The sequence below is a fragment of the Rhincodon typus genome, unplaced genomic scaffold, assembly GCF_021869965.1.
Source record: "Rhincodon typus isolate 14 unplaced genomic scaffold, sRhiTyp1.1 hic_rhity00013738, whole genome shotgun sequence".
NCBI classification, from domain to species: domain Eukaryota; kingdom Metazoa; phylum Chordata; class Chondrichthyes; order Orectolobiformes; family Rhincodontidae; genus Rhincodon; species Rhincodon typus.
In genome coordinates, this window is record NW_025979376.1 from 1 (window position 1) to 6,107 (window position 6,107).

General features: G+C 47.1%; 3 non-coding genes across 3 annotated transcripts; 1 reads left to right on the forward strand and 2 right to left on the reverse strand.

Moving 5' to 3' along the window:
• The first annotated feature begins 328 nt into the window (after window positions 1-328).
• Window positions 329-401, forward strand: trnak-cuu. Its single transcript has one exon. It is a non-coding gene; the product is annotated as a tRNA-Lys (tRNA).
• A 457-nt stretch (window positions 402-858) lies between these two features.
• Window positions 859-941, reverse strand: trnal-cag. Its single transcript has one exon. It is a non-coding gene; the product is annotated as a tRNA-Leu (tRNA).
• Window positions 942-1,316: 375 nt separating this feature from the next.
• On the reverse strand, window positions 1,317-1,389 carry trnav-cac. Its single transcript has one exon. It is a non-coding gene; the product is annotated as a tRNA-Val (tRNA).
• Between the last annotated feature and the right edge of the window lie 4,718 nt (window positions 1,390-6,107).

The following is a 6,107-nucleotide window of genomic DNA, read 5'->3' on the forward strand; positions in this document are numbered from 1 at the left end:
CTATCCGCCTCCCACTCTCTCCCTATTCATTTCAGAACCCCCTTCCCCTCCCCCTTTTCTGATGAAGGGTCTAGGCCCGAAATGTCAGCCTCTCTGCTCCTATGATGCTGCTTGGCCTGCTGTGTTCATCCAGCCCTGCACCTTGTTGTCTCGGATTCTCCAGCATCTGCAGTTCCTACTATCCAAGATGTAAGTAATGTTGGTTTGGATTTCCAGCAACAGCAGTAGCATTTTTATATTCAAAAGAAAAACAAAACACCACTGGAGAACACAGACGAAATAACTTGACTACAGCAAGTGATAAGGCAGTAGCAAGCAATAATATCAAGCCCGGCTAGCTCAGTCGGTACAGCATGAGACTCTTAATTTCAGGGTCGTGAGTTCGACCCCCACGTTGGGCGATGTATTTTCCAAAACATCCACACACACGTTTTACTAACAACTGCTCAATCCCTCTCCCTTTGCTGTTATTTCAGTGGTCGTAATGAATCAAGAGGCTCAATTCCTACAGTCTGATGGAGTCTCTCTGCAGCCGCTCGTTTTTGCTGAGAGCTCCATTACCGAGTACTGCCTTGATCATCGACACTGGGTCGCCACACATTCACGTTCACTCAAGCACACAAACATGAATTAGTGCGTCCGCCAACTCTCCCGAAGCAGCGGTGGCGAGTCTGACTCCACTGCGGGGATAGTGAGAACTGCCGGTGCTTGAGGCAGAGATAACACAGTGTGGAGCTGGAGGAACACAGCAGGCCAGGTGCCTCCTCTGACCCTACCGCAGCAGGTTGTGCACCCCGCACCTCCCTAATCCTGTTGGTAGGAGAAAGGGTGAGAATAAGTTAAAAACGAAAGCATCCGTGTCAGGAGTGGGATTCGAACCCACGCCTCTAGAAGAGACTGCGACCTGAACGCAGCGCCTTAGACCGCTCGGCCATCCTGACTCATGAAAAGCTGAGGTCACCGGACCCGAAATGTTTTAACTGTTTTTTCCTCCACAGTTTCTGCCAGACTTGCTGAGCTTTTCCAGCAATTTTGTTTTTGTTCCTGACTCATTCCTAACCTTACCCTGCATAAAACTCACAGAAAGCTTTAGTTCAGCCGGTATTTGTCTGCATATATATCTATCAATTTTTTTTTCTCTCCTGATCACATTTATTGCTTTATCAGCCCCGGGGCAAAAGTATTCTCAAACGATTACTTTTATTCCCCCTCTCTGGTCCTTGTATTGAACGCGCAGTTAAGTCAGAAATACAGCGAGGTGCGTGAGTTTGGGCCAATTCCTTGAGTGAGAACAAAGACAGAAATCGAGGCAATAATGTTCCCACCCAGGATCGAACTGGGGACCTTTCGCGTGTGAGGCGAACGTGATAACCACTACACTATGGAAACTGCCCTGTCATTACCTTATGATATGTCTCTTCCTGCCTGGGGAGATCCCTGTAATTCGTTGTGACCAAGTTCAATGGCACCGGTGGGATATTGCCTGTTTCTGTGTGCATGACTGTACTGGCTCAGACACCGACAGAGTTTCTCTCTCTGTATCTGTCTTTCTCTGTGTCTGTGTGTCTGAGTTTTGCTAGTGTGACGGTGCTGAGAGATGGTTGTGAAATCTAGCCACAGCAGCGGCACTTGCACATTTAAAAAAAAAATCACTGGGGAAAATAGAGGAAACAAATTGACTGCAACAGCGATAAGGCAGCAGCAAATAATAGTGTGAATAATACTATTACTAGTGCCCGTATACAGTGTGGACTCTCTGAAGTTACAAGCGTGGACGAGTTGGATTGAAGGGTCTGTTTCCATGCTGTATAAATCAATGAGCCTAAGACTCTAAGTAAGGCTAAAAGGGAAGGAATGGGAGGGGGTTCATGATCTGAAGGTGCTGATTAAATCCAGAAAGTTGTAAAGTGCCTGGCCTGAAAATGAGATGTTCAGAGATCTTCAGTTCTGAAGAAACGTCGACTTTCCTACTCCCCTGATGCTGTGTTTCTCCAGCTCCACACTGTGTTGAAAATGAGATGTTGTTCCTCCAGTTTGCGCTGTGATTTGCTGGAGCATTGCAGCAGGCCGAGGACAGACAGGTGGGCAAACGAGCCGGGCGCTGTGTTAAAGTGAACAGCTATGAGAAAGTCAGGGTCACGCTTGCGCACAGACGGGAGGTGTTCTGCAAAACGGTCACCCAGTCCGCATTTGGTTTCTCCAATGTAGAGTTGGCTGCATTGGGTACAGCAAATGCAATAGATCATTGTGCAGCAGTGGAATTGAGGTTTGTCAGTTCAACTGCCATCTCATTGGATGGTGGCACAGTCTCAATGAGCTGAATGGCCGACATCTGCTCCTGCGCCTTAAGGATACATTGGCTTTGAGCCAGAAGTTACACACAGGCCAGGCCTGGTAAAAATGGCAGATTTCCTTTCCCTAGGAGTGAGCCAGGTGGGTTGTTATGGTAAGCAATGACTGTTGTCATGGTCACTATTACCAATCCCAGCTTTCAACTCCAGATGTATTTGTCATTTGGAAATCCCATCGAGTGCGATGGTGGGGTTTGGCCCAATGACCCCTCACATTGTCAGCTTAGTCCTACTGGATTAGCTAGTGCAGTGATATTGTCACCACATCACCTTGTGCCTATCAGGCCACCAAAATAATTGGGATAGAATTGTTGACTGAGTGGATGTTGTCATTTCACAGCAGGGAATCCAGCAATTGAGAAGCTCTTGGGACATTGATTTGCCGTCAGCTTACAACTCCCCGGGATTTCATGCAATCTCTCAAGGTGCTGGTTGCCAGGTGAACCTCACTTTCCAGTCTTGACACGGAATTGAGGCACCTCATTCCTGAGCCCATGGCCGTTCATCGTCCCTGAATCCTCTCCGTGGTGCTACGTCCCTTTCCTTAAAATGTGGAGCCCAACCCCGGGACTGAGGCCTCCAGCCAAGGTCTCATTTGCAGGATTAACCCGAGTTTCTCAGTCAGTTCCTTCCTGGTTAACAATCATATGATGCGGGAGTAGGCCTTTGTTTCTCCAGCTCCACACCTTGTTATCTCATTTGGACAAAGGTTGGGTGCAATGAGTTGATTCTATTAGAGCACTATCAGCACTCTCGGCTTCAACTGGAGATTTCCAACATCAGTGAGATTTTTTTGCCTTTAAAACTGGAAATGATCGCTGGGGAATTCACAGGCAACTACCTCACTACAACAACTGGTAAGGTAGTTCTCAGCATCATCTCTGGCTGGCTCAGCTGGTGACTATGTGAGACCTTTAATCTCAGGGATATGGGTCCGAGGCCATGTTGGAGGACTCACGTCTTTTTAAACACACCGCACTTTCTTTCCAACAGCTCTCTAGCCCAGTCTGCAATCTGCCCTGACCTTGCCGCACATTTCCAGGAATTCGGATGTAATTGTAATAGAGTCATAGAGTCATACAGCACAGAAACAGACCCCTCAGTCCGACCAGTCCATGGTGCACGTAATCTTAAACTAAACTAGTCCTACCTGTCCACTCCCAGCCCACATCCTTCCAAACCCTCCCTATTCATGGACTTATCCAATGTCTTTTAAATGTTTTAACTGTGCCCGGAACCACCTCTTCGTGAGGATGTTCATTCCACAGGCAAACCATTCTCTGTGTAAAAAATTTACACCTCATGTATTTTTAAAGTCTCTCTACCCTCACATTAAAAATGTGCCCCATAGTCTTGAAATCCCCCACTTTAGGGAAAAGACATTTAATCCTATCTATACCCCCCAGGATTTTATGAACCTCTGTAAGATCACCTCTCAATCTTCCACGCTCCAACGAAAAAAGTCCCAGCCTATCCAGCCTTTCTTTATAACTCAAACCTTCCATACCTGGCAACATCTTAGTAAACCTCTTCTGAACCCTCTCCAGCTTAATAATATCCTTCCTATAACTGGGTGACCAGAACTGGACACAGTATTCCAGAAGAGGCCTCACCAATATCCTGTACAATCTCAATATGATGTCCCAACTCTGATACTCAAAGGACTGAGCAATGAAAACAAGTACGCTAATGCCTTTTTAACCACCCTGTCTATATGTGACGCGAACTTCAAAGAATTATGTACCTGAACCACTAGGATCCTCTGTTCTACAACACCAGCCAAGGCCCAACCATTAATTGTATTAAGTTTCACAGCAGAGTCCAGCAATTCATGAACTCTTGGGATATCAATTTGCCATCAGCTTGCCAACTCGCCTGGATTTCATGCCATCACCCAAGGTGCTGGTTACCGGATTAATCTCACTTCACCAGTCTCACTGTGGAATTGAGGTTCTCCATTCCTGAGCCCATTGCCAGTCATCATCTCTGAATCCACTCCCGAGCCTTCGCCCCTTAAAATATGGAAACCAAGCCTGCGTCTGAGTCCTCCTGTCAAAGTCTCACTTGCAGAACCTCTCCGAGTTTCTCAGTTGGATCTTTCCTGATTAATGACCCTAAGATGCAGGAGTAGGCCTTTCAGCACCGCCCCTCAATGAGATCGTGGCTGATCTTATCACCCTCAACTCCACTTTCTTGGTGTTGTGGCCTAAGTTAGCAGAAACTGCTTTAACTCAGCTACTTATTAAGAAATCTCACAGACACTGAAACAACCATTTTCAACTTTATTGCATGTAGCAATCAAAACAAGACCTCTCAAATAAGGAAGTGAAACCTCTCTACCCAACTCTCAGAGTTCATTCCCCAACTGAGGATTTAAAGGTCTCAGTTTGGATGGTATTGCAAAATGCAGAAACGAATGCAGAATTTTGCAATCATTTTATCGTTTTAGATCTTTCCTGTAATGATGTTCTGTGGTAGCAAGGCTTATTTTACTCCTATCATCATCACAATTGGTCATAATAGGTTATTAAAGCATGAGCCTAGGCATTTAGCTGGTTCACATGACTTCCAGTCAATGTAAGCAGGCCCCATCTTTCTCCCCCTCTCTCTCTCCAGTCCCTTTCGCCGCACCTCTCTCTCTCCCTCCACCTCTCTCCCACTCCTATCTCTTCCTTCACCCTCTCCCTTCTTCCCCTCGTCCCCTTTCCTCCTCTCATTCTTTGCCCTCTCCTTCCTTTCCCTCCTCTCCCCCACCCACTCCCAGCCCCATCCTGTCCGCTCGCCTCCTCTGCCCTCTCCCCCCCTACTCCTCCTCACCTCCCCCCCCACCCTCTCCCCCTCTCTTCCGCTCTTACCCTTCCTTCCTACAGAGTCATACACATGGAAACTGACCCATTGGTCCAACCATTCCATGCCACTTGTAATCCCAAACTAAACTAGTCCCACCTGCCTGCTCCTGGTCCATATCCCTCCAAATTTTTCCTATTCAAAGATCTATCCAAATGTCATTTAAACATTGTAACTGTTCCCGCATCCACCATTTCCTCAGGAAGTTCATTCCATATCCGGACCACCCTCTGTATAAAAAAATTTGCCTATGTCTTTTTTTTAAATCTCTCTCCTCGCATCTTAAAAATGTGTCTCCTACTCTTGGAATTCCCCATTTAGGGAAAAGACAACTACCATCAACTCTATCGATACCTCTCATAATTTTATAAACTTCTTTCGGGTCACGTCTCAACCACCTTTCCTTATAACTCAAACCTTCCATATCAGGCAATGTCCTGGTAAATCTCTTCTGAACCCTCTCCAGCTTGATAATATCCTTTCTGTCACTGTGCGACCAGAACAGGACACAGTATGCCAGAAGGGGCCTCACCAAAGTCCCATACAACCTCAACGTAACATCCGAACTCCTCCACTCAAAGGACTGAGGGCAAGCCTGCTAAACGCCTTTTTAACTGCTCTGTCTACATGTGATGTAAATTTTAAAGAAATGTATACCTGCACCCCTAGGTCCCTCTGTGCTGTAACACTACCCAAGGCCCTACCATTAATTGTATAAGCCCTACCCCTCTCATTCTTCCCTCACTCCTTCCTTTCTGACCCCCTTCCCCACTCCCCTGCCCCACCCCACTTCTTCATTTCCTTCCCCTTCCCCCTCCCTACTTCCGCACCCCCCGACCACCTCTCGACCCTTCCGCCCTCCCCCTACTTCCCCCATCCCCCCTTTCCCCCATTCCCCTCCCCTTACCC